Here is a 25105-nt window from a genome sequence, read left to right as displayed (position 1 = left end):
ACCAGGAGAAAACAGTGGTGGAAAGGAGCTGAGGACCAGATCCCACTGCCTCTGTGCCCATCAAATGGGCAGTTCCCTGGCTGAGGGCAGATCCCTCCAAGGAGCTGTGCCTTGGTTCTCACAGATACACCCCCACCCTCACCATGTCGCTGTGCAACCCCTGGGACAGCTCTCTGTTTTGTGCTCCTCACTACCCGAATCAAAAGTCCCATATCCTGTGGTCCACAGCTCCATAGACTCCAAGCCAAATGGTTAACCTCAAAGTAGCTCCCCCGTGCTTAGGCCCTGACCACAGTGAGGGCAGCCAGCCCTACATCCTGGGGCAAAACAGCTCTAGGTCCTCCCGCTTCACCCTCGTCCTCTCTTGCTTTCCTGCAACCCAAGTGCTTCCGGATACTCCCTCAAAGACAGGTTCTGCAGCTCCCCGAGATTTCTGAGCAGGGACATGGGTTTGTGGCTTTGGGGCTGCATTTTTGTCTCAGATCTGCCACACGCAGAAGGGGAGAAAACCCTGCAGGGTCCTTAGCACCGGCAGCAGGAGTGCCCACGCCCAGCAGGCTCCGGCTGCAGCGAGCAGTCTTAGTCTCCAAGCACCCTTCAGCATCCCTGTCCTCTCTCTGCCCTGCTCTGTGCAGAGGCCCAAGGAGGGGAACTGTCAGAGCCGCCAAGGCCAGGTAGCAGGGAAGCCGTGGCAAGTACCTTCCCGCCACGGACATCTTAATACTCAGAGTTTTCAAAGAAACTTCCCGCCACAAGGAAACTTCCAGACGAAACTGACTTCCACTGAAAAGCATTTGCCTGCAGTTCTCCACATGTACGTTATGACAGCACCGGCAGTCTCCTGCCTTGACTTGAAATCTTGTCAGCTTGTAACGCAGGATGGAAGTGAGTTAGTGCTGGGGGGGGGGTATGTCAGTCAGGCTCCTAATTGCTTCAGACGTTCCCACGGAGGTACAAGACCCCCAGTCTGCCTTGGTGCTACCCCCCATGCCCCCCACCCCACCCCTCCTACATCTCTTAGAATGCCCGAGACCACTGTGGCCGGAGCTTACAGTCGGCACTCAGGGTTGCGAGCCGCTCCCTGGGTCCCGGGCCCGTGATGTGGGTCCTACCTCCTAGACGTCCTGCAGAGGGCCTCCTTTCTGGACAAGACAGCTGAGCCCCTGGGCCTCTTTCTTTGGGATCTGCTTCCTCAGCCTGAGCTCTCGTTGGCAGCCTTGGGAAGATGGGAGGCAGACCTGAGAGGGAAGAATCGCGCTCTCTCTGCTCAGAACCTTTCAGAACCACAGCCCTCCTCTCCCAAGCACCCTGTCCAACTCTCTATCCTCTCCATACAAACCACGACTGGCTTACAGCTGCACCATGCCCTTCCTCACCCAGAACCCCATCCAGGCCTCTCCCAGCCAATGCAAAGATCCCCCTCCTCTAAACCAACCCTGCTGTCCAGAAGAAGCTGCTCAGAGTCTGGGCCCAGAGAGGGTCCCTCCTTCCGCATGCCACCATGGGTCCTACAGCACTGGGGCTGTTCTACCCCTCTGCACAAGGCTCCCCGCACCCATGCCAGAGCCACCTGACACCCAAGGATGCAGACACCCGCCACCTTCCTAGAAAGAACTCCCCACACAGGGAAACGCTGCCCCCAACCAAGGTAAACACCCAAAGCCTTGCTCAACATGCTGCTAAAGGCTGGGGACCATGGGTGCCCTTTGTGACAGCCCTGTCCCCTGACCCCTCTTGTTCTTAAAGATCACAGCTTTTCTGGCAGCTGCAAGGGACAGGACCAATAGTATTTGTCAAGAAAATCGTATCTGTCCCGAGGCCCTGAAGGATGGTGAAACGGAAGGAGCCCCCATACTGGAGTAGGAGCCCCAGAGCAATGGTCAACAATTCCCGTCCACCCCTCCCCACCAACGTGCCCCTGTCAGAGAACTCCCAGGAGGGTAAGGGGGTCACTGTGGGGTAAGGGCTTGGAACTGGCAGTAACGTGTAAGCTTCAGCTGGGCCTTGACGTTGGCCTCAGGTTAACGGAAAATGGGGTTCTACAAGGGTGCTCCTGTTCTGGTCACACTGTTGGGCCTCTGCATCCCCATTTTTATTGTTGAAGGTCACAGCCAGACACACGTGAGCTCTAACACATTCTGAGAGGCGGAATATTGTGTGAACCTGGGAGTAGGGATGGAGGAGACCATGGGCCAGGTCCAGAAAGCACGGCAGAGGAAGATGAGGGTTATCCAGGCCTTAGGAGGTGACAGAGGAAGAGGGAGGGATGGGGTAGGGCACCTTCCAAACAGGAGGAAATTGTCCTCTGGACTAGGGCTATGGGGCTGGACTGGAGAAACGTCAGGTGGAAAGACTCATTTATATGACAGGAAGCTCTGGGGGAACTGAGGTAGGGAGTGTGTGTGGAAAAGCCAAGGGCACCAGTGATCTCTGCAGGGTGCTGAAACTGGAGGCCATTGAGTGTCTCTTCCCAACTCAGTGTTCAGTGGCTTCAGCTTGGAAAGTGGCTGAGGTCGGCGGTGGGAGACAGAGCAATGTTTACACCCAGAAACTGCACCCCAGTCATTGGGTGGTTGTTCTGCACGAGCTGGCTATGACAGCTTCCCCACTGTGGGAAGACAGCTGGTTTTCAGAGGCGATGAAAGGCCAGTGCCATGGGGTCAATATGCCTTGTCCCCACTAAGCTCACACTGAGGCTTAGCTCCTAAGTGGGGCAGGGTTGGGAGGCATTTGGCTCACAGGGCAGAGCTTGTGGGTGGACTGATGCTTTTCTAGCAGGAATGGGGAGTTCAGACCCTCTTTCTCTCTTCCACAAGCACCCACTTCCCTTCTGCTGTCGGCCATGAGGCTCTTACGAGAAGCCAAGCAAATGCAGGTTGTAGCTTTGGGACTTTCAGAATCATGACTTAAAAAATAACATTTTAAAAAATAAATTACCCAGTCTCAGGTATTCTGTTACAGCAACAAAGAAAGCAAAAACCAGTGCTAAAGATGTAGAAGCAGAACCAGGAAGGGGCAATGCCCTGAGCAAAGTAGAAGAGATGGCCCAGATGAAAGGGATGAACTCAGACCTGGGAACAGGTTGAATCCGGCTGAACCTGCTGCTGGGACAGATACCTGGGCCCATTTCACAGGGGGAAGTGATCCTGGTGTGGGGGCTGGTCCCTGTGTCAGCCTGGTAAAGCCCACCTCTGACTGGCCTCACCTTGCCAATGATGGGGCACATTTTCTCCAGACAGCTTCTTTACCCTCATAGCTCTGTAGCAAAATGAAGGCACAAGCAAAAAGCTATTTTTACAGCTGAACTCGCCTTGAACATACTTAGCCAGGCAAGTCGACCAACTTCATCCTACCTGGCCCCAGAGTGAAGCAGTTAGCAGCAGGCTTACCCGTTAGCCAGTCTGGTCTGCACCCAGTCTACACTCAGACACCCACCAGCCCAGACTGCTGCTCTGGTGCTGGGAGCCTGCTCGACTCTTCCCAGAGAATGAGGCTTGCTCTCCCCAGAATGCTGGCAGGCGGCAGTTACATTATGTATCTGCTCAGCGCTCAGGCGCGAAACCATTATGTTCACGGATCATTATTGACATCCTGACATTTGTCACCTTCTTTCATAGCAGTTAAATCTTGCTTTATCTGTAAATGTCACCATGTCATTTATTCATGAGCCAGAGAGTGATCTTCCATCCACTGGTTCACTCCCCAAATGACCACAACAGCTAGAGCTGAGCCAATCTGAAGCCAGGAGCCAGGAGCTCTGGAAGCTTCTTCCAGATCTCCCACACAGGTGCAGGGGACCAAGGACTTGGGCCATCTTCTACTGCTTTCCCAGGCCATAACAGAGAGCTGGGTCAGAAGTGGAATAGCCAGGAATTGAATAGGCACCCCTATGGATTGCCGACACTGCAGGTGGGGCTTTAAACTACTGCACTACAGCACTGGCCTCTCTGACTACTTTAAATACTTCATATGTTGGAATCCTTGTCCTTGGGGGACTGATAGTTGTGGCTAATTTCACTTAGGAAAATAACCTCACTGTTCATCCATGGCATAGAATTTTCTTTTCTTCTGTGCCTGCATAACTTTCCACTGTGAGTGCAGGCCACACTAGAAGTCTTGGCTACAGTGAATTATGCTGTGGCAAATAGTGCTAATACCTTATTTATATTGAACTTTAAATAACTTTAGATATATAATCAGAACTGAGATTATCAGATCATATAAAAATTTTATTTTCAATGTAATGAAGAACAAACTGTTTTCTGTGGTGGTTGCATCATTTTACATTACCACCGACACTGGACATGTAGCTGAAAATCTTTCTATCTTCATCAAATTATGCACCTGGGTTTTTTGTTTGTTTGTTTTTAAAGAACAGGAGCAGGAGGTCTTATTGGCCATTACTGGCCATGGTTATGAAGATCCCTCTGCATTTGCACTCAAGGTGAATCAGCATTGGGCTTCATTGTCAGTGTGGTGAAATTGCCCATCACCCAGGGAGAAGTGTATGACTCCGTTAAATACATTTTCAACTTCCTGCGGTGGTTCTAAAGCCAGGTCTGGAGGTATCCTAACCCCATCTGGCTATTAATACTCTTTCTGTTCCAGGTAACTTTCTGTTAGCAAGGTGGAGCAGAGATTTCTGTGTGGACATTTCTCTAGCTTAGGATTCACATAAAACATGAGTGCCAGCACAACATTCCTCTTCCCATTCTGCCGTCATGACCTAGATTGCAGACCTAACAGGTTGACCCAGATTTTAATTCTTTCAATAAATTCTTCCTAGATGGGACAGGACACCCTACATGAGGCTCCCAAAAAATACCCACAAAAGGGGAAGTAGTGTTGCAATGCCCAAATGGGATCAGAGTGGTGACCTTGCCTAGAGTTTCCTTCTTCAGGACAACCCATGTCACCATGGGATGCTTCCTGCCCAAATGCCCGAGGTGTCAATAGCAAGAGCTGAGTCAATATCTCAGTTATAAAGTATTCACATCCAGGATTTCTTGAGGCTGGGCCCCTGGAAAGTCAGGACAAAGCAGCAGAACAGATGGCTTTCTCTAGTGGGGCTTCAGCGAAGAAAGCTTAGACACCCTGAGTTCCAGGTCCTATTGTAGACTTTCCTCAAGAAATTGATTTCATTTCTTGGGATCCTCTTTCATGGGATTCCTCAGCAGAAAAGACCTCTCCAAAGTGTCATCCTCCATCTGCCTCATGCCATGTCCATAATCACACACATGTATGCCACATAGCCCAATCTGAAAACCCCAGGGAGTTTCCAGGTATAATCCGAACCCAGCTTTGCAGAGACAAACTGAGATCCAGGAGGGTTCCCTCTACCCTCTCAGTTATGTGACCCTGAAATATCACCATACCTCCTAAAGACTCCATAGTCTGGGCAATGGCAAGTAGAATGGCAATTGCTGGGATCTGGAGGTGGTGAAATGATAAAAAAACTTTCATTCAATGGGTAGAGAGTTTCAGTCTCATAAGGAAAAACAGTTCTGAATATTGGTCCCACAGCAATGTGCATATACTCAATACTACTCAACCATACACTCAGAAATACTTAAGATGATAAAATTCATCAGCTATATTTTTTTTTTGTTCAGGACCACACTAACAGTACATTTTAAAAGTGGTCAAATGGGGGCTAGAGCTGTGGCACAACAGGTTAAAGCCCTGGCCTGTAATGTCAGCATCCCACAAGGGTGCCGGTTCAAGTCCTGGGTGCTCCACTTCGCATCCAACTCTCTGCTAATGTGCCTGGGAAAGCAGAGGAAGATGGCCCAAATACTTGGGCCCCTTCACCCACATGGGGGACCTGGAAGAAACTCCTGGCTCCTGGATTCAGATTGGCCTAGCTCGGCCCACTCTGGGCATTTGAGGAGTGAACCAGCAGATGAAGATCTCTTTCTGTCTACCTCTCTTTCTCTAACTCTGCCTTTCAAATAAACAACACAGCTCTTTAAAAAAAAAAAAGTTGATTTGAAAAGTGGCCAAATACACATCTCATAAAAGTTAATGTTATGCTTTCTCAGAAGTGCAGTTAATACTTGTTAATTTTGTATAATCACTTATATTTGCCCATTTTCAAAATAGTAACATCCCTGATTCCATTTTGCTGAGTTGCTATGTCATTTTTTTTTTTTGAAATAAGAATCAGATGCCGGCCGGCGCCGTGGCTTAACAGGCTAATCCTCCACCTTGCGGCGCCGGCACACCGGGTTCTAGTCCCGGTCGGGGCACCGGATTCTATCCCGGTTGCCCCTCTTCCAGGCCAGCTCTCTGCTATGGCCCGGGAAGGCAGTGGAGGATGGCCCAAGTCCTTGGGCCCTGCACCCGCATGGGAGACCGGGAAAAGTGCCTGGCTCCTGGCTTCGGATCGGCGAGATGCACCGGCCGCAGCGGCCATTGGAGGGTGAACCAACGGCAAAAAGGAAGACCTTTCTCTCTGTCTCTCTCTCTCTCACTATCCACTCTGCCTGTGAAAACAAAACAAAACAAAACAAAAAAAAAGAATCAGATCCAATCCTCTCTCACTAAAGACACTGATGGCAGAGTGCAGAAGCCATGTTCTGTGTGGGTGTGGCCTGGGTTCCCTCCCTCCTGGCTGTGTTTGAGGGAAACATAATGTGGTCACCACTGGGCATCTTACACTTAGGTGGAAGCAGGTGTGCCTTGAGCTGAACACAGAGATGTCCATAGCCAGGGCTAAATCCTGGGCCCTATACATTCCCTCCTAAAATGTGCACCCCTGAGCCCCAACTCCTCATGCACCAACAATGCCACAGCAGGAAGAACAAGCATGACCCTTGCCCCTGCAGCAGGAGCTAGTTCTATCCTCACTTACCACTTGCACTGACAGGTGGGATGGATCCCTCCCTGAAGAAGTCCTGGAATGATGCTCTCAGTAGAAGACATGGATTTGTGCCAGGGAAATGCATCAAAGCTGGAGGATCATACAAGTCCAACCCCATTTCTGCATAACAAAATATTTCTTCTGTTGTGTTCCTTGGAGTAAAAGTTTTCTATTTGATTTTTTTCTTTTTATTCACCATTTTCTACATCTTGAAAATCAATTGATTCTTCTTCATTGTTCTATGTGTTTTTTGAATTCCTCATTTTGTTTCCATATTATTCTTGATATTCTTGCGTGTTCCTCTGTGTACTTTTCTAGGTTGAACAACATGCATACCCAACCTCAGATCATCAGAATATATAAGCAAATGTTGACAGCTCTGAAGAGATAAACAGCAAGGGAACAAGCAGAACATATCAATACTCCACTTTCAACACAGAATAGAATACCTAGGTGGGAAATCAGTAAAGAATGGTAGATTTGAACAATATTATAAATCAACTTTTCCTAACAGTTACACAGAGAGCATTCTACCTGGCAGAGGCAGAACATGTGTTCTTCTCAACAGCTGTCTAAAGTCTCCAGGTGGGATCATCTGTTAATTCAGAAAATATGCATCAACAACATTTAGAAAATTGGAGTCATATCATTGTCTTTCATAACTCTAATAGAATAAAAATAGAAATCAATTCCAGAAAAATGGGAAAAGTCACACATATGTGGATGTCAATCCACACAGTGTCAAACAGCCATTGGCTTGAAGAGGAAATCAAAAAGGAAATCAGAGAATATTTCAGTGGGTACATTTTGAGTTTTGACCTGGGATCCATAGCCACAATCACAATCCTCAATTCCAGGCTTGGTACAAAGAGAAACCAGGTGGACATGGAAGGTCACCAGCAGAAAAGCTCTCTGAACACTGAGAACCATGGGGATCTTTAAACAGAGCAGGCAGAAGTCTTCTTACTGCCCACAACAAATTAAGGAGACCAGGATGCTGATGCTTATGACTGAGTTCAAAGGCAAATTGCAAATTCATATATATTTTCTATACAATATAAACATCTCATAGTCGGCTGAGCTTTATTTTATAAATGGAATGATTGCACATAAGCTCCTTCATTAACATTTAGAAAATAGTTCAGTTTGTTCATTCAACAAATGATCTTCACATGTCAGTCACTAGACACTATTCTAAGTATTTGGGATGGAGCAGCAAAAAGACACACAATCAGGAAGGCTGCTTTTTAATAGGTCACACACTAGATTTGAGAAAATGAATGAAAATTCACACTGATGCTGTAATAAGTACTATAAAAACATAAGTATGTACAAAGAATGGGGATATAAAGAAACTGCTTTGAGGGCCGGCACCGCAGCTCAATAGGCTAATCCTCCACCTTGCAGTGCCGGCACACTGGGTTCTAGTCCTGTTCAGGGCACCGGATACTGTCCTGGTTGCCCCTCTTCCAGGCCAGCTCTCTGCTGTGGCCAGGGAGTACAGTGGAGGATGGCCCAAGTGCTTGGGCCCTGCACCCCATGGGAGACCAGCATAAGCACCTGGCTCCTGCCTTTGAGTAGGCGTGGTGCACCAGCCACAGCAGCCATTGGAGGGTGAACCAATGGCAAAGGAAGACCTTTCTCTCTGTCTCTTTCTCTCACTGTCCACTCTGCCTGTCAAAAAAGAAAAAAAAAAAAGAAAGAAACTGCTTTGAGTACTCTGAACAAATCAATCCACTTCTTCCTAAAGTGTAATATCCCCCAGATGCTTGATCCTGAAGGGAGATATTTTAGAGATTCATTTATTTTGCTGAAAGGCAGAGTGAGAAGGGAGATACACATACATAGGGGAGGGATAAAGAGAGAGATTTCCATTCACTGGTTCCCTCTCCTAAATGGCTTCAACAGTTGAACCTGGGCCAGACTGAAGCCAGAAGTCAAGAACCCCATCTGAGTATTTCATGTGGGTGGCAAGGAGTCAAGTAATCAGGCCATTATCTGCGAATTCCTAGGCACAGGTTAGGAGATTGGATCAGAAAGAACACAGCTAGAATTCAAGTTGGCACTCTGATAGGGGATGCAGGCATCATAAGTGATAGTTTAATGTGCTGTACCACAATGCCAGTCCCAGCAAGTGAGTTTTATGTTCATGTTCTCGATGATTATTTCCTATTGTAGATTTGCACTGGAACCTGTGAGCTAAACTGCAGTGGAAGGTGAAGAAAAGTCTATTTTCCAGAGAACAAATGTAGGTTTCAGTCAGATTTGTTCTTGGAGGATATTTAACACATCTCAGGTTGTTTCTTTGCTTGTCTTTTCTTCCAAATGTTTCAGTGTCTCAGGCTCTTTCACATATTAGTCTCCTTCTTGTGCTCCCCTCTCTGGATGGTCTGTTCCCAGGGCTCTTGTTTTCTCACCTATTAACATCCTCCCACTGTCTCTAACTCCCCTCATTGTGTAAATGAGGGCATAGGCTTTTGACTTGATGCAGGAAAAGTGCCACACATGCTACTTTAGCAGCCTCCATGTGATATCACTTATCACTTCCAGCTTTTGCATGACATGGGTAAGCTCCAGTGCAACAAAACAGCCCAACATGGACTGACCCAACAAAAAGCCCACAGACAAGTCACACACCATTCAGCGGAGATGCGCATATTTATAGATCAAGACACTAAGCATATTGCAAACCCTCAGCAATGATGTCAATGCTGCATCCCAGAATCCTTTCAACAGAAGGATAAGACTCAGGGAGATGCTCTAATTCAAGCTGTTGTAAGCAAGTATCTTTCTTAGACAAATACTGAAATTACAGGAATGTCTACTATGCAGGTCTTCATGCTTCACCAACATCCACCGACTTTTCAAAGTTTGGTTCACACTCTAAACTGTCATAGTAAATGTTACTATTGTCTGACATTTGGTGACAGTGTGCATACTCAATGTGAGATTTCTAGTACATGTAGATCTGTATGACAGATTAGCATGGTGTCTTTGGAGCAACCGTCTAACTGCTTGCTTCCAAGAAAATATGCTTTCTACATGACATCCACAGTGACCAACAGAAATCTGTGAAAACCATGTTCAGCACTGTGGTGCAAATGTTCAGCCACAACCTGCAATACCAGCATCTTGTATGAGCATTCATTTGAGTCCTTATTTCTCTTCTTCCAATCCAACTCCCTGTTAATACATGTGGGAAAGCACTGGAGTCATCACCTAAGTACTTTGGCCCCTACACTCACATGGGAGACCTGAATGGAGTTGCAGGCTCCTGGATTTGTCCTAGCTCAGCCTCAGATACTGTGGCCATTTGAATAGTAGATTAGTAGATTGAAGATCTCTCTCTCTCTCTCTCTCAACTATATCTCTCTGTCTCTCTCCTTCTGTATCACTCACCCTTTTTTAATTTTTAAAATATTTATTTGTTTCTTTTGAAAGTCAGAGTTCCACAGAGAGAGGGAGAGATACAGAGGGAGAAATCTTCCATCTGCTTGTTCCCTCCCTCCAGATGGCTACAATGGCTGGTGCTGGTTCAGGCTAAAGCCATGAGTTTGGAGATTCTTCTAGTCTCCATGTGAGTGGTTGGGGCTCAAACACTTGTGCCATCCTCTGTTGCTTTTTCCAGACCATTAGCAGGGAGCTGGATTGGAATGGAGCAGCCAGAACATAAACATATGGCATGCCAGCATCACAGGCAGTGGCTTTCCCCATTACTCCACAATGCCAGCCATTCTGCCTTTCAAATAAATACATAAATAAATATTTTTTAAATGAAATCTGTATCTTCCTGATTGTGTCTGTGAAATCATCTAGCTAACAAATGCAATGGTGTGATAACAATGCTACAATGAAGGGGAACCAAGACATTGGGAGCTGGGCCTGTGCCCAGCATGTAGAATATTTGGCAGTTTTTTTTAATGTCCTTTTTAAAAATTTACTTATTTGAAACACAGAGTTACAGGGAGAGAGAGAGAGAGAGAGAGAGAGAGAGAGAGAGAGAGAGACCTTCCTTGCACTGGTTCACTCCACAAATCCCTGCAAAATCTAGGATTGGGCCAAACTGAAGCCCGAACAAGGAGCTTCATCCAGATCTCCCACACGCCACACTAGCATGGAGCTGAATCAGAATGGAGCATCCAAGACTCAAATTGGCACCCACATGGTATAAGACCCCTGCTAAAAGTAAGACCCCTGCTAAAAGTAAATATTAAAATAATTCTAGCAAGGGTTAAAAAGTTTGGCTGCTGACAGTAGCCATTCCTTAAGATAACTGTGTCTCCACCTGCCTGCAGAATAACCTTGGGAAACTGCCATGTGAAGCTGCTCTGTGTCTGTGAAACTGTCTCACCCGATAACACTTGCAGGAGTCCGGAAAAGAGTTACAATAAGGTTCTGTGACTGAAAGGGCTAATCAAGAGACAAGATGGGGGAACTAAGGTTAACACTAACCAAATTTTTACTTCTGTATAATGGCTAAGCTTGTAAAACATGTGTTATTTTTAGAGAACAAAGAAGAACGAAAGGTCTCCAACCCCTTATCTTGTGACATACTAAGGTTTTACTGTTCTACTGCCATCCTTGTCCTTGCTTGCTTTAGCTGATAAAAAGAAACTGCCCGCGACCCCCATCCCAAGCCTCTTACCTAGCAACCATTAGCTTACCCAATAAAATGCTAGTAACCTGTAGCTTGCCCAATAGGATTGTAACACAATTAAGTATGCTAATGCTGTGGTTTTAAGCTTTAAATACTCTGTAAGCTATTGTTCGGGGCCGCTCTCTCTCTGCACCCTACCAGAGGGTGCTGCTGAGTCGGCCCATTTGCAAATGTAATAAACTTCCCTCTTTGCCTTTGCATCGATTGGAGTGGAGTTTGTGTTTCTGGGGTCCGGTTTGTGGGTTTGTGGGACGCCTGCTTAAGGGGTCTTACATTTCTTGGTGCGTTGGCCGGGAACTTGGACTCCAGATCCACCCTCCATCTCCCAATCGGAGGTAAGTCTTTTCTGTTCTGTGTATTTCTGTGTGTTCTATTGTTTGTCTGTACGGGCGCTAGGCGTCCGGGCGCTAGGCGCCGAAAGAGTGGAGAGCCAGTAGTAGGCAGGGACAGACGTGTTCAGGACCCCTGGCTCAAGCCCTGGAGGACGCTCCAGCGGTGTTCTGGGAGAGGCTGGCTAGGCCGCTCTCCCACCTGGCGAGGAAGAAGGGAAGGATTTCGTCTCCCTCCTTCCCCGGGAGAGGCTGGCTAGGCCACCGCTCCCATCTGGAATTTTGGTTTCAGTTTTGTCTCGTTCCATTGTTGCGCGCAGTGTGTTTGTGTGTCTTGTGATTGTGTTCTGTGTTATAGTTTATTTGCCCTTTGTCGTTAACATGGGACAGGGACTAACTACACCTTTGAGCCTCACTTTAGATCATTGGAAGGAGGTCCGAGAGCGGGCTCAAAACTTGTCTGTGGAGGTGCGGAAGAAAAATTGGACGGTCTTCTGTACCTCCAACTGGCCAGCCTTCAATGTTGGGTGGCCACGGGATAGAACTTTTTGACTCTTCTATTATCTCACAGGTCAAGGCTATAAAGACTCTATTACAGATGCAGGAAATAGGGTTAAAAAAAGGTGAGCCATAGAACAGTTCATTGATGCCATAGGAGTAGTCAGTCCTTGGTTCGCAGAAGGAGTCGTGGATGAGCAACATTAAAATGTACTCAAAAAAGATTTAAATGTGCATTTAAAGAAACAAAACAAGCCATGACAAAGGCTGGAAAAACTTTACTGCAGATGTAGAGGATAGGGTTAAAGAAACAAACCGTAGAGCAATTTATCAGCGCTGTTAAAAAATTTGTCCTTGGTTTGCTGAAGAGGGTGTTGTGGATAAGAAACACTGGGAGTAAAAAAATATAGATCAGTGTACACTGGACAGCCCTCACCCTGCATTTAAATATTTTACTTAAAGTAAATGTTACCTGTTGTAAAATTAATATTACTATGTAAAATGAGAAATTTTGGTAACCAAGTGTCCGGAGTACCCATTCTATTTTTGTATTATGTGTTAACTCTACCCTATTATTAATAGGAATGCTTGAACAGATTATGCTTGGTTTGCTTTACAAAAAATTGTAAATCAAAATATGCTACAAATAGTTAAGATTGCACAAACCTATAAGAATGTAACAATTACAGATAGTAATAGGCTACTATCATTATGGCTAAATGGTTACCCACCGTGTTCCATCCGCTAAAAAATTTGTTGTCTTATCAAAAAGAGATGTTAAATGTTAGCGCATTTGTTAATTGGACTGTGTGCGCCTCAACATGTCTGTTTAACAAGTAACAGTGCCTCAGATCTCCATGTCATGGGATTGTCTAGCCAGTTCTTAGGCTGTCTGCAGCATCTTGACTTGTTGTATTAAAATGGTACTGTTTTTTTATGTCCCTGACATTGGTGCCCAAGAAGCTAATTCCCCCTCAGATATGTTTCAATTTATCCTTAAAATGCCTTAAATATTATTGTATTTGCTAAATGTATACTTGTATAAAAATTTGTATTGCATTCTTATAATGTGTTAATTATGTCTACCTCTCAATGCAACCCTAGGGCCAAATGTAGGGACAGATTTTTGGGATGGAGAGGCTTGTATCTAGGTTCGGCTCTGGTAGACAAGTTTAACTTTGCTGCCGGATGACCTTCTCCTGCTCCTTGGGAGCCTGGCCAGTTCCCGGGGAGGAGGATAAAGAAATGTTTCTGATAAACAGGTGGGCATGCTTCGCGTCGCACTGCTTGCCTAAAATCTTAGCAATGAGCCACCCTTGTCCTTGGGGCTTTGAGAGGGAGCCAGAGCAAGAACCTTAATCCATTAACCCTTTCCAACCTGATGGGTTTTTCTCTTTGCAGTTAATGGAAGCCTAAGCAATGGTTCATATGCTGATGTCTAGTTCTTTTCTGTGCTGCTGTCCCTGACTTATCTGATGAGAGTGTTCCTTCACGTGCCTTGAAGGTTTCGCGTTTTTCTATTGCCGTTATGAGTCTTGAATGGGAAAACTGCAACGCAAAGTTGTTTATGTTGTTTATCTGTTTTCAGTGTTTGAGTGATTACCCAACTGATCAGAAGTGTACTAATTGTTGGCTAAACCGCTTGACTCTGACAGCTTAACTTCTAAACCGAGTCTTCCAACTTTGGGCTTCCAGTCGGATCCCTGGAACTCTCAAAGGATGAGACTCTAAAATTTGTTAAAGTAACAGCTGCTTGAGTCAATTCAAATTATGTAAAATGTATTAAAATGTTGTAAATGGTGTCAGACCTATGCTGTATTCATGTTTTTGCTTTCCAGCTACAGTGGTCTTATAAAAATAAGAGTAAATTCTGTGTATACAAGCCTTTATGTTGTTAACATTGGTTCAGAGAATTAAGTTAATGCCAAAGCCCTTTGGTTTGCTTGGAAGCTCACTTGCTCGGGTTTTACATGTCTTTGATATGCTTTAAACATGTTTCTCCTAACGATGAAGATCTTTTCAAAGTTGTGTCCATGTTTGCTGTCCAGGAGGAGTTATTCTTATGTTACTTAAAAGTATGGAAATGTAATTTTGACTTTTAATTCAGATAATGGTGTGGTATTCATTAATAACTCAGTGTCTTAAGCCATCTAGGCATCAATGCTAAGCAAAATGTGGGAAAATGTATTGTACTTTTCACATCTTAAATTCGATAAAAGAGACTGTTAGAGTTTGTTAGCATGTATTCTCATAGATTGTCTATACATAACAATTCAAAACTATGTAAAAGTAACTACAGGTATAAAGTTTCAAAAGGTGTAAACAAGTCATAAAAAGTTTTAAAAGGTTTACAACTTTAAAATTGTTTACAAAGTTTTCTTTAAGTTGAGTGCTAATGAAGACTGACCTTCTGTTACAACAATGAGGTTTTTAAAAAAAAATTGTGCACTAATGTTAGTAAATATCTGGAAATGGTCTAAGTTTTGAAATCTGTTTTTGCAAAAACTGTAATGTCTATTTTAACAGTGTCTGCTTAATCGGTTGCTCTGCCATTTCTAGAGTTAGGTCCTGTAAGCTCTTTTTGACTCTGTTAAATAGTTCTAAATTATGTAAACCCTTATGTTCAAGGTTTTATTTCTGGTTTATTCGACAAACAAGAGACATAGAATTCATGTTCTGCCAAAGTAATCTACTGTGTACTCTACTGTATCTGTTAAGTTCAGATTAATGAAAAGCATTGTTAAGTATTATGATCAGATCTGGTTTAAAAGTGTAAAAATCACCCTGACTAATGAATGGCTATCATTTCAGGATGTTAAGGAATTCTGTTTTGACCAGATACTCTAAGTTCTCTTGGCACCTTTAACAGACTTTCTAAAAATCAAAGTTCTAAATTATCCGGACTTTTGACATCCCCAGAGGGCCCCTGGAGATGTCAAAAGAGATATCTCTCATCTTGCAGAGATAATAACCAATCGGCTGTTTAAGATTAAAAGTGGTGCCAAGATGTGAAATGATGTTAAACTTCAGCTATAAACGTGTTTCTTTCTAGCTGCTCCAGTCTCTGGCTCAGAAGCCAGATCCTTTAAAGAGGGACTGATGAAGTCTCCATCCAGCTAATGCTGAACAACCAGGCATTGCTAGTTTAAATGTGGATCAAATGGGAGGTCTAGCCAAAAGGGAGATGGTTATGCGGCAGGTGCTAGAGAACCAGGTTCCAGGAGTCCAAGAAAACTCTAGTGTCCACAGGCTACACGGTGAAAGCCCGGAAGCCCAGGAAGTCAGTCTGGAGACCCGACTCAGCTGCCTCACTTCTCCTCTTTTCTCTTCCAGAAGGGAAGTTACTACAGTTCTGCAGGACTCTCCACTGTGATGTACGGTTTGATCCCCAGACCTTATGTAAAAAATGGTTGACCTTTTCTGTAATAATGCCTGGCCACAGTATAGAGGACCAAACAACATAGTCAAAATAAGAGGTTAAACTATAAAATAAAAAAATGCTGCCCTTTGGAGTCAAACTGCTAGGTGGTAATAAAAAATTATCTAATTTAACATGTTAAAAAAATCAGGTAAAACCTGAAAAATGACTGTAAATTACAGAAGGTTTGAGTAAGTTGCAAAAGGTTCGAGTAAGTTACAGAGGGTGTAAAAAAGTTACAAAATGTTAAAAGAACAATGGTAAAATGGAGGGATCCTATCACCAATCAATGGAATGGACCTGATCTGGTACTAAAATGGGACATGGGCTCCTAAGGGATGGGTTTTTCTATGCAGCCAATATGCCTTTACATCATTAGCCTCTGATAACTTCCGCAATTGCTCCCTGGGCCATGTGGCCCCGATGCTGACATCTGTATTTACAGCGGTGGATAGAGCGTGTCGGCGGCATGCTTCACCTGAAGACTGTAATGGCAATGTCATCCTAATAGGAGAGGACACTGCCCTTGCCGTGGCTGTATCAGTAGTAAGTGTTCCTGGACTGGCCCTTGGAAATAACCGTGGACTGCGAAGGCTTGCATGTTTAGTGACCAAAACAATCTTACTGCTACTGGATTGTCCAATATAGCCGAAGAATTGGTTCAAGTTTGCTACCAAACCTCCTTTGTAATCAAAAATAATTAATATTTGACTGTAAGTTTCATCTCTCACCTAATGTCAGACTGGAATGGTACTCAAAGACGGGTAAGACACTCAGCATCCTGTACCAACCTAAGACAGGGCTCTAGGCCAAGCGGCCAGAGTTACCGATGACGGGTAAGGACAGGAATGACTGAGGGCAACCTAAGACAGAGGCCATTCTCAATAAAATAAAAAGGGGGTTGTGGCAGGTGTGGAAACAGCACCACCACCCTTGCAAAAAATAATAATAATCAACGCCAGAAATATCAGGCCCTCCATAGAGCAGTAGAAGACGATATACTGGACCTAGAGCAGACCATTGGTAAGCTAAAACAGTCTTTAAAGTAGTATTGCAGAACAGAAGGAAAATGGACTTATTGTTTTTTTAAAAAAAAGGTTTGTGTGCTGCCTTAGGGGAAAAGTGCTACTTCTACACTGATCCATTCAGGGATCATCAGGGACTCTATGGCTAAACTAAAAAAAGTCCCGTAAAATTTTAAGATTAAAATTAGTACAAAAAGAAGAGGAGGGAATATAAGACCCCTGCTAAAAGTAAGACCCCTGCTAAAAGTAAATATTAAAATAATTCTAGCAAGGGTTAAAAAGTTTGGCTGCTGACAGTAGCCATTCCTTAAGATAACTGTGTCTCCACCTGCCTGCAGAATAACCTTGGGAAACTGCCTTGTGAAGCTGCTCTGTGTCTGTGAAACTGTCTCACCCGATAACACTTGCAGGAGTCCGGAAAAGAGTTACAATAAGGTTCTGTGACTGAAAGGGCTAATCAAGAGACAAGATGGGGGAACTAAGGTTAACACTAACCAAATTTTTACTTCTGTATAATGGCTAAGCTTGTAAAACATGTGTTATTTTTAGAGAACAAAGAAGAACGAAAGGTCTCCAACCCCTTATCTTGTGACATACTAAGGTTTTACTGTTCTACTGCCATCCTTGTCCTTGCTTGCTTTAGCTGATAAAAAGAAACTGCCCGCGACCCCCATCCCAAGCCTCTTACCTAGCAACCATTAGCTTACCCAATAAAATGCTAGTAACCTGTAGCTTGCCCAATAGGATTGTAACACAATTAAGTATGCTAATGCTGTGGTTTTAAGCTTTAAATACTCTGTAAGCTATTGTTCGGGGCCGCTCTCTCTCTGCACCCTACCAGAGGGTGCTGCTGAGTCGGCCCATTTGCAAATGTAATAAACTTCCCTCTTTGCCTTTGCATCGATTGGAGTGGAGTTTGTGTTTCTGGGGTCCGGTTTGTGGGTTTCTGGGACGCCTGCTTAAGGGGTCTTACAATGGGAATGCTGGCATCACAGGAAGTGGCTTAACCCACTATGCCACAACAGCATTCTCCCACCCCCCAGAAGTTTCGAGAGTTCTCCTTGGATAGCAAGTATTTGTCAAAGGGTGTTATATGTGTCAGACACTACAGTACCTTAACATGTTGACAGTGTTCCTCATATTCTGAAACTGAGATACCACTCCTCCAAACCTGTTTCCTCTGAGATTCAGTTTTGAACAAGACACTGTTGCCACAAGAGCCCATCCATCCTCCAGGTCACAAGGGATGCTGAAATGACAGCTGCTGTCAGCTAGCAAGGGGTCATAGAAGACTTCAGCACTGGCTGGGGGTGCAAAAAAACATTTAACTTTTGTAGAGACCTGGAGTCTGGGGCCTGACTCTGGAGGAGAGAAGCAGCCCCTGGGCTACTGGGAGGAAACATCACAAGATTTCCCTGCTGGGACCCCAAGTTACACAAAGATGCTGCTGCTCCCTTTTCTGAACCTCCAAAGGACAGGTTTTGTCAGCTGAAGTCTCCTCAGCCTCCCTGTGCTCCCTTAACCCACATGAGTAGGTACAAGACCCCACAGACAGGCACCAATACTTCACTGGATGGCAGTTTTACTGCATCATCACTGTTGCTCCCTAGAGAGTTCAATTGCCACATTTTGTTGATTTTTATTTGTGGAACACTTAAAGCAAGTTTATTCTTTAGTGTAATGTATAAGCCCACTGAGAGTGGTTCTGAGTTGAGGTGCTGAGGAGTCCTTGGTGTTTAGCCCCTACCCAAACGGTAAGGATGAACCCTGGGATGCATGCCATTTATGTGTGTGTTTACCTATTGAAATAGTCTTAAGATATCAAGCATTACAGTTATTAAAAATATCTCTTGGGGCCACTGCCTGCAAGGATGACATCTTACATGGGCACGGCTTCGTGTACTAACTGCTGTATTTCTTTATTTTTAAAGATGTATTTATTTATTTGAAAGGCAGAGCTACAGAGAGACAGAGTCAGAGAGAGAGAGAAAGAGGTCTTCCATCCATTAGTTCACTCCCCAGATGGCCGCAATGGTTGGATCTGAGCTAATTCAGGAGCCAGGAGCTTTCTCTGGGTCTCCCACATGGGTGCAGGGGCCCAAGGACTTGGATCACTTTCTACTGCTTTCCCAGACTTCAGCAGAGAGCTGGATCAGTAATGGAGCAGCTGGAACTCAAACTGGAATCCATTTGGGAAGCTGGCACTGCAGGCAGTGGTTTTACCTGCTATGCCACAGCGCCAGCCCCTTCTGCACTTCTGATCTAGTTCCCTGCTAATAGGCCTGAGAATGCAGTGAAAGATGACCTAAGGCTTTGGCCCTCTGCACCCTTGTGGAGACCCAGATGGAGGTCAAGACTCCTGCTTCAACCTGTCCCAGACCTAGCCATCACTGATAGATTCATCCTCTCTCTCTTTCTGTGTGTGTGTGTGTGTGTTCATAACTGCCTTTCAAGTATATACAAATCTGGTCAATCAAGCTATTTCCTAAAAAAGAAAAACACTCAAAATCAATGGCTGCCCTTGTGGCACAGTGATGCCAGTTGTGATGCCAGTTGCGATGTTGGAGTCCCATATCAGAGTGGTTTGAATCCTGAATGATTGACATTTTGCCCAGTTCCCTGCTGTTGTACCTAGGAAAGCAGAAAATGACCCAAATACTTGAGTCTCTGACACTCATGTGTGAGACCTAGTTGGTGTTCCTGACTTTTGGCTTCAGCTTAGCCTAGCTTGGTTGTTGTGATCATTTGGGACATGAACCAATGGATCAAATTCTCTGTCAGTATGCCTTCCAAATAAATCATAAAAATTCAAGGAGAAAAATCACGTGATTATTTAAATTAAATGCTAGGAAGCATTTGATTAAATTCAGCATCTGGCCTTTAAAAAAAAAAAAAAACCCTGTAAGCAGAGAAGTAAAATATCAGAATTTCTTTATTATAATTAAAATTGTCTATGATGAACCTATAGCAACCAGTATAAATAACATGACATTGAAAGCTCTTGGGGCCAGCACCAGCATCCCATATGGGTGTCAGTTGAAATCCCAGCTGCTCCACTTCTGATTCAGCTCTCTGCTGTTGCCTGGGAATGCAGTGGAAGATGGCCCAAGCCCTTGGGCTTCTGTACCCATGTGGGAGACACAGAAGTTCCTGGCTCCTGGCTTTGGATCAACATAGCTCTGGCCATTGAGTCCAACCAGGGAGTGAACCAGCAGATGGAAGACCTCTCTCTCTCTCTCTCTCTTTCTCTCTCCCTCTGCCTCTACTTCTCTGTGTGTGTGTGTAACTCTGACTTTGGAATAAATAAAATAAAATCTTAAAAAAAAAAAAACACCTCTTTTCCTGGGAGTTTACCCAAAGCTGACTCCTTAAATTCTCGTTCTCCAACATTGTACTGGAAGTGTAGTTAGGAAAGTGAAACAAAAAATGGAAGCATTAAGTAAAAGGATTAATTAATTTATGTTTAAGGTTTATTTATTTGAGAGGTAGAGTTACAGACTGAGAGAGGAAGAGACAGAGAGAAAACTCTTCTTCCTTCCATTGGTTTACTCCCCAAATGGTTGCAATGGCTGGAGATGGGCTGATCTGAAACCAGGAGCATGAGCTTCTTCCTGGTCTCCCACATGGGTACAGGGGCCCAAGCACTTGGGCCATCTTCTACTGTTTTCCCAATGCCAGCACCACAGGTGGAGGATTAACCCACTGCACCACGGTGCCAGCCCCAGATTCAATTTTTAAGCAACAAAATTTTCAATATATGTGGATCACTCTACAATCTACAGAGGCAATGCAAAACAAAATTTAAGCTAAGAGAATTAAGTGATATGAGTGAGTACAAGATCAATATATGTCAACTGGCTTCCCATGGAGCAGCAGGAAAAAATAGAAAGCCATTTTAAAGGACACAATTCAGACTAGAAAACCTCTATAGAATACCTTTAGATATTTTCTTTCTTTCTTTTTTTTCTTTTTTTCTTTTTTTTGACAGGCAGACTTAGTGAGAGAGAGACAGAGAGAAAGGTCTTCCTTCCGTTGGTTCACCCCCCAAATGGCCACCATGGCCAGTGTGCTTTGCTGATCCGAAGCGGGGAGCCAGGTGCCTCCTCCTGGCCTCCCATGTGGGTGTAGGGCCCAAGCACTTGGGCCATCCTCCACTGCCTTCCTGGGCCACAGCAGAGAGCTGGACAGGAAGAGGAGCAACCAGGACAGAACCGGTGCCCCAACTGGGACTAGAACCGGAGTACCAGTGCTGCAGGCCTAGTGAGCTGCGGAGCCAGCAAATATTTTTAATCATTAAAAAAAACCCCAAAATTGAAAACCTAAAAGGAAATTAAGCCAACAACATGAAGAGGATGAAAAGCTCAACATTCAGTAAATTGTGAGTGACTTGCATCCCTTGTGAAGGAGGTTATTGGAAGCTCCAGGTCCTAAGCTCCCAGCAGGATCACAGACAGTGGAGGGAGGGTCTCCAATCTTGTGTGGTTGGGTCAGCAGGAAGGTGACAGCAGCCCTGGCTCTTAGGATAGCTAGGCCCCCCGTGAGCACCACCAGACCTGAGCCCAAGACTCAACCCTCACTTCCCCCACCAGCCACAGCCTGGATGAACTGCACGCCTCCCCCCAACCCCTCAGGGCAATCTGGTAGGTGTGACTCTGATTGGCTGCATCATCTGATGTGCTGCCTGCTCACTGGCTCAGCAAGCTGTCCAATCAGACTCATGGGAGTGAGGTCTCTTTCTGTATGCTGCTAAACAGTTTCTCCAGTCTGATACTCATGGAGGTGCCACGATGCTCAGCCCTTCCCTCTCTGTGCACTTCTCGCAGTACAAGAGCCCTCAGAAGGATGCCTGGGCAGCTCAGAATCTGGAATGAGGTGAGTGTGTGGGGGCCAGGTGCCTCAGGCTTGCAGGATGGCAGCTGGCATGGGACCCTGGATATCTTGTTTCATTCCTGAATGTGGTGACTTTGGCTCAGCCCTAGAGCTCTGTATTTTTCCAAATTGTGTGGTTAGGGTTCGTGGGTCCTCAGGGAGAATCCAGACTTCATACACGGCATTGGGGGAGAAGCTGTGAGTTTGGGATCCCTGTCCCTTCTTTCTCCTCCTGGATCACAGAATTCCCCTCAGCTAGAAAGCAGGTCACCAAGTCCACAAGCCAGTCCTCTTAGCACAGCTCTTCCTAGGGGTGTGAGGCTGTCTCCCTGCATCAGCTCTCAGCCTGTGGCTGCTGGTTATGAGCGGACCCTGGGCAGGGATTTCAGAGACAGCCCAAGCAGAGGCCAAGAATCCTTTCTGGGAGACTCTCCCTTTTCTCCCTGCCTTGGCATCAGCTCCCTCTGAATATCTGTTGACACAAAGAAATGGTATTTGCTGGGCAGTTGAGGCTCCAAGACTGGCTAGATCAAACAGGATACTCACTGGGAATCCTCTTTCTCTGACATTTAGGTTTCATGCCATTTGGACCTGGCTTAGGTCATTTGTTCCAGTACCCACTGGTGGTAGATTTTTTTTTTTAAAGATTTTTATTTATTTATTTGAGAGGTAGAGTTACAGAGAGAGGGAGAGACAAAGAGAAAGGTCTTACATCCACTGGTTCACTTCTCAAATGGTTGCAACAGCCGGAGATGGGCTGATCTGAAGCCAGAAGCTTCTTCCAGGTCTCCCACATGGGTGCAGAGGCCAAGGACTTGGGCCAATTTTTACTGCTTTCTCAGGCCATAGCAGAGAGCTGCATCAGAAGAGGAGCAGCCGGGAACAGAACTGGCACCCGTATGGGACACCAGCTCTAAGATGGGAGGTCGGCACCTCAGGCAGAGGCTTTAGCCTAGTGCACCACAGCCTCGGCCCTGGGGAGATGATATTCTAAGACTCTGATCAGTCCCTCCACAAGGGAAATATTGTTTGGAAGAGTCACTGTGTGAAAATTTGTTTGTCTTGGTTAAAATACAGGCAATCAATGCGGCACTCTGACTGGGACTAGAACCTGGTGTGCGGGTTCCACAAGTGGAGGATTAGCCTAGTGAGCCGTGGCGCCAGCCAAAAATATCTTTTGATTCATGTGACCTAAGTAAGCATCTGATAGGTTGTTTTAACTTTGTTGATAGATACAAATTGAAATATCATCAGGGTTTTGTCCCTGGGTTTGCTGGTCAAGCAAAAGTCATATTTACTTTTTTTGGATACTCAGTCATAAATGTTCAATTTGGACAAGAAAAAATGATACAGGTTAGTGGTATAATGCAATGTTCATTAATTCCTGTTTGAAGTAAAATTTAACTCCTCGAGTTGTTCTTTGGCAAAACATGACTCAAGATTATAACCATGCTAGTCCAATATTTTAGTTTCTTAAAAAGTCTGTACTTGTTAATAATAAATTGGTAAACATAAAAGAAATGTTTTCAAACTTTTGTACTGTTGGCCTTGTAAAAGTTGTAAAAGACAATGGACTTTTGGATTTGACTACTTTAAAATAATTTGAAATTTATGTTTTATTAAAATGCTTTGTTCTTATTTTAGAGGGTTTTTTGGGATCACTTTAAATTGCAAATTAAGGAACCAATAGATAGGGGAGAGAAATGTTAAGGAAGCTATAAACATGACAATGTGTCTTGGTGCTCAAGATGTGTTTTGAATAACAAAGGAAGCAAGTGATCTTTGTCTAACCTGAAATAAAACTGGTGTTTGGCAAGGAGAGGGAGGTACAAAACAGAATAAATAACTTAGGTAATATAAGAATGTTACAGAAGATTTGTAGCAGATAATTTTGTGTGAGATTACTTTGGCTGAGATTAGAAGGAAATTACTTCTGAATGAGTTTCTCAAAATTGAGCATTGGTAATTGTTAGGAAAAGAGTTGCAGATTTTTGCTTCCCCACACAGGACACCAAAATGTTAGGGAAAGAGGTGCAGAATAGAGAGGGGGCAGTGTACAAATTTACAGCCAGACTGAACTTATTCAGAGAAAATAAGTCTGTAGAGGTGGGTGATCAACTGCCCACATGCACACTAGTGGAGCACGGGACAGAAGGCCCCAACCCCAGGGGCTGGGCCTTTTTATATTTTGGGTAGGGGCCAGCAGGCAGAGGGGAATTCCTGGAACTGGTGTTCCTGAAGGTGTTGAGAGCAGCTGGTCTTTCAGGTGGCTGTAAGGAGTGGAGTATGAAGGCAATAGGGTATGAAATCCAGTTGAGTTTCAAGGACAAGGAATACATTCCAGTGTTTACCTATTGTGGGCAATGAGGGAGAATACCTGAGGCTTCTGTCATTGTTCCATCAATCCTGACTCTGAGTACAGATAAGGAGAGGGGTGCCAATTTCTGTCTGGCTACTTCCTGCTGAGAGGGGGCTTAGCCATGGAGCCAGGACTTGAGCAGTGACCTATACTTGGGATCAGATTGATTGGAGAAGAGCAGTCTTGCATTGCTCCTGTGAGTTGGCTTGAGATAGAGCAGTTATTTGTTCCTGCAAGAACCTTTGGAATGGATTAATTATGCATGGCAGAAATAGGAGCACGATGATTATGAGGGCAAAAGGAGACACTAGAGCCATGGCCCATGGTGGAAACAACGGCCAAAATGAGGCAGAGTTACCTTGTAAATGCATCGTGTTAGTATGTCGACCTGAGCGAGGTGGGTCCTGTGGGGGTGGACTCTTATGAGGGAGAGGTAACTAGTTTTAATGAAGTAAAATGCACCCAGGGAGGGTGCCCTTTGAGTTTGGCTGCGGTGGGGGTAGTCAATATCACCTGGTAGGGCCCACTCCACTTTGTTTTTAGAGCAGCCTCATTTTGTTTTAGGTAAACCCAGTCACCAGGTGGAAAGATAGGAATATAGTCGGGAGGCAGAGAGTGTGGTTTGGGTAGGTGTGTGTCTGCATACATCCCTAAGTCAGAGCACATTTCAGTAAGAAGAGAGAAAGCCAGAGGAGGAGGAATAGCTTCAGTGCTCTGTAGAGGAGGGAAGCTGGGTGGAAGTGTTAGGTAAGAAGTCAGTTATGAGCTTATGTGTGTGTAACAGGCCTAAAGAGAAGACATCTATGTCCAGCATGAGATGCATCTGCATCTCAAAGTCATCATGACAATGTTTCAGGGGCAGCCCAGAGTTCGCATCCTGCCCTGCCCCCTTCTACCTGATAACCTGCCAGGTGGCGGTTCCCACCCCTTCTGCCTGACAAGCTTCCACAATCTCCCAGGTGCAGCCCAGTATCTGCATCTCAAACACCCTGCTGGCTTCCTCCTGTCTGCTAACATTTGCATCCATAAAGTCCTTTGTTTCAGACCTTCAAGAGAAGTTTTTCTATTTACATCCAAAAAGCCCTTTG

This window comes from Lepus europaeus, unplaced genomic scaffold (genome assembly GCF_033115175.1).
Source record: "Lepus europaeus isolate LE1 unplaced genomic scaffold, mLepTim1.pri SCAFFOLD_29, whole genome shotgun sequence".
NCBI lineage: Eukaryota > Metazoa > Chordata > Mammalia > Lagomorpha > Leporidae > Lepus > Lepus europaeus.
This window is presented reverse-complemented; position numbering follows the sequence as displayed.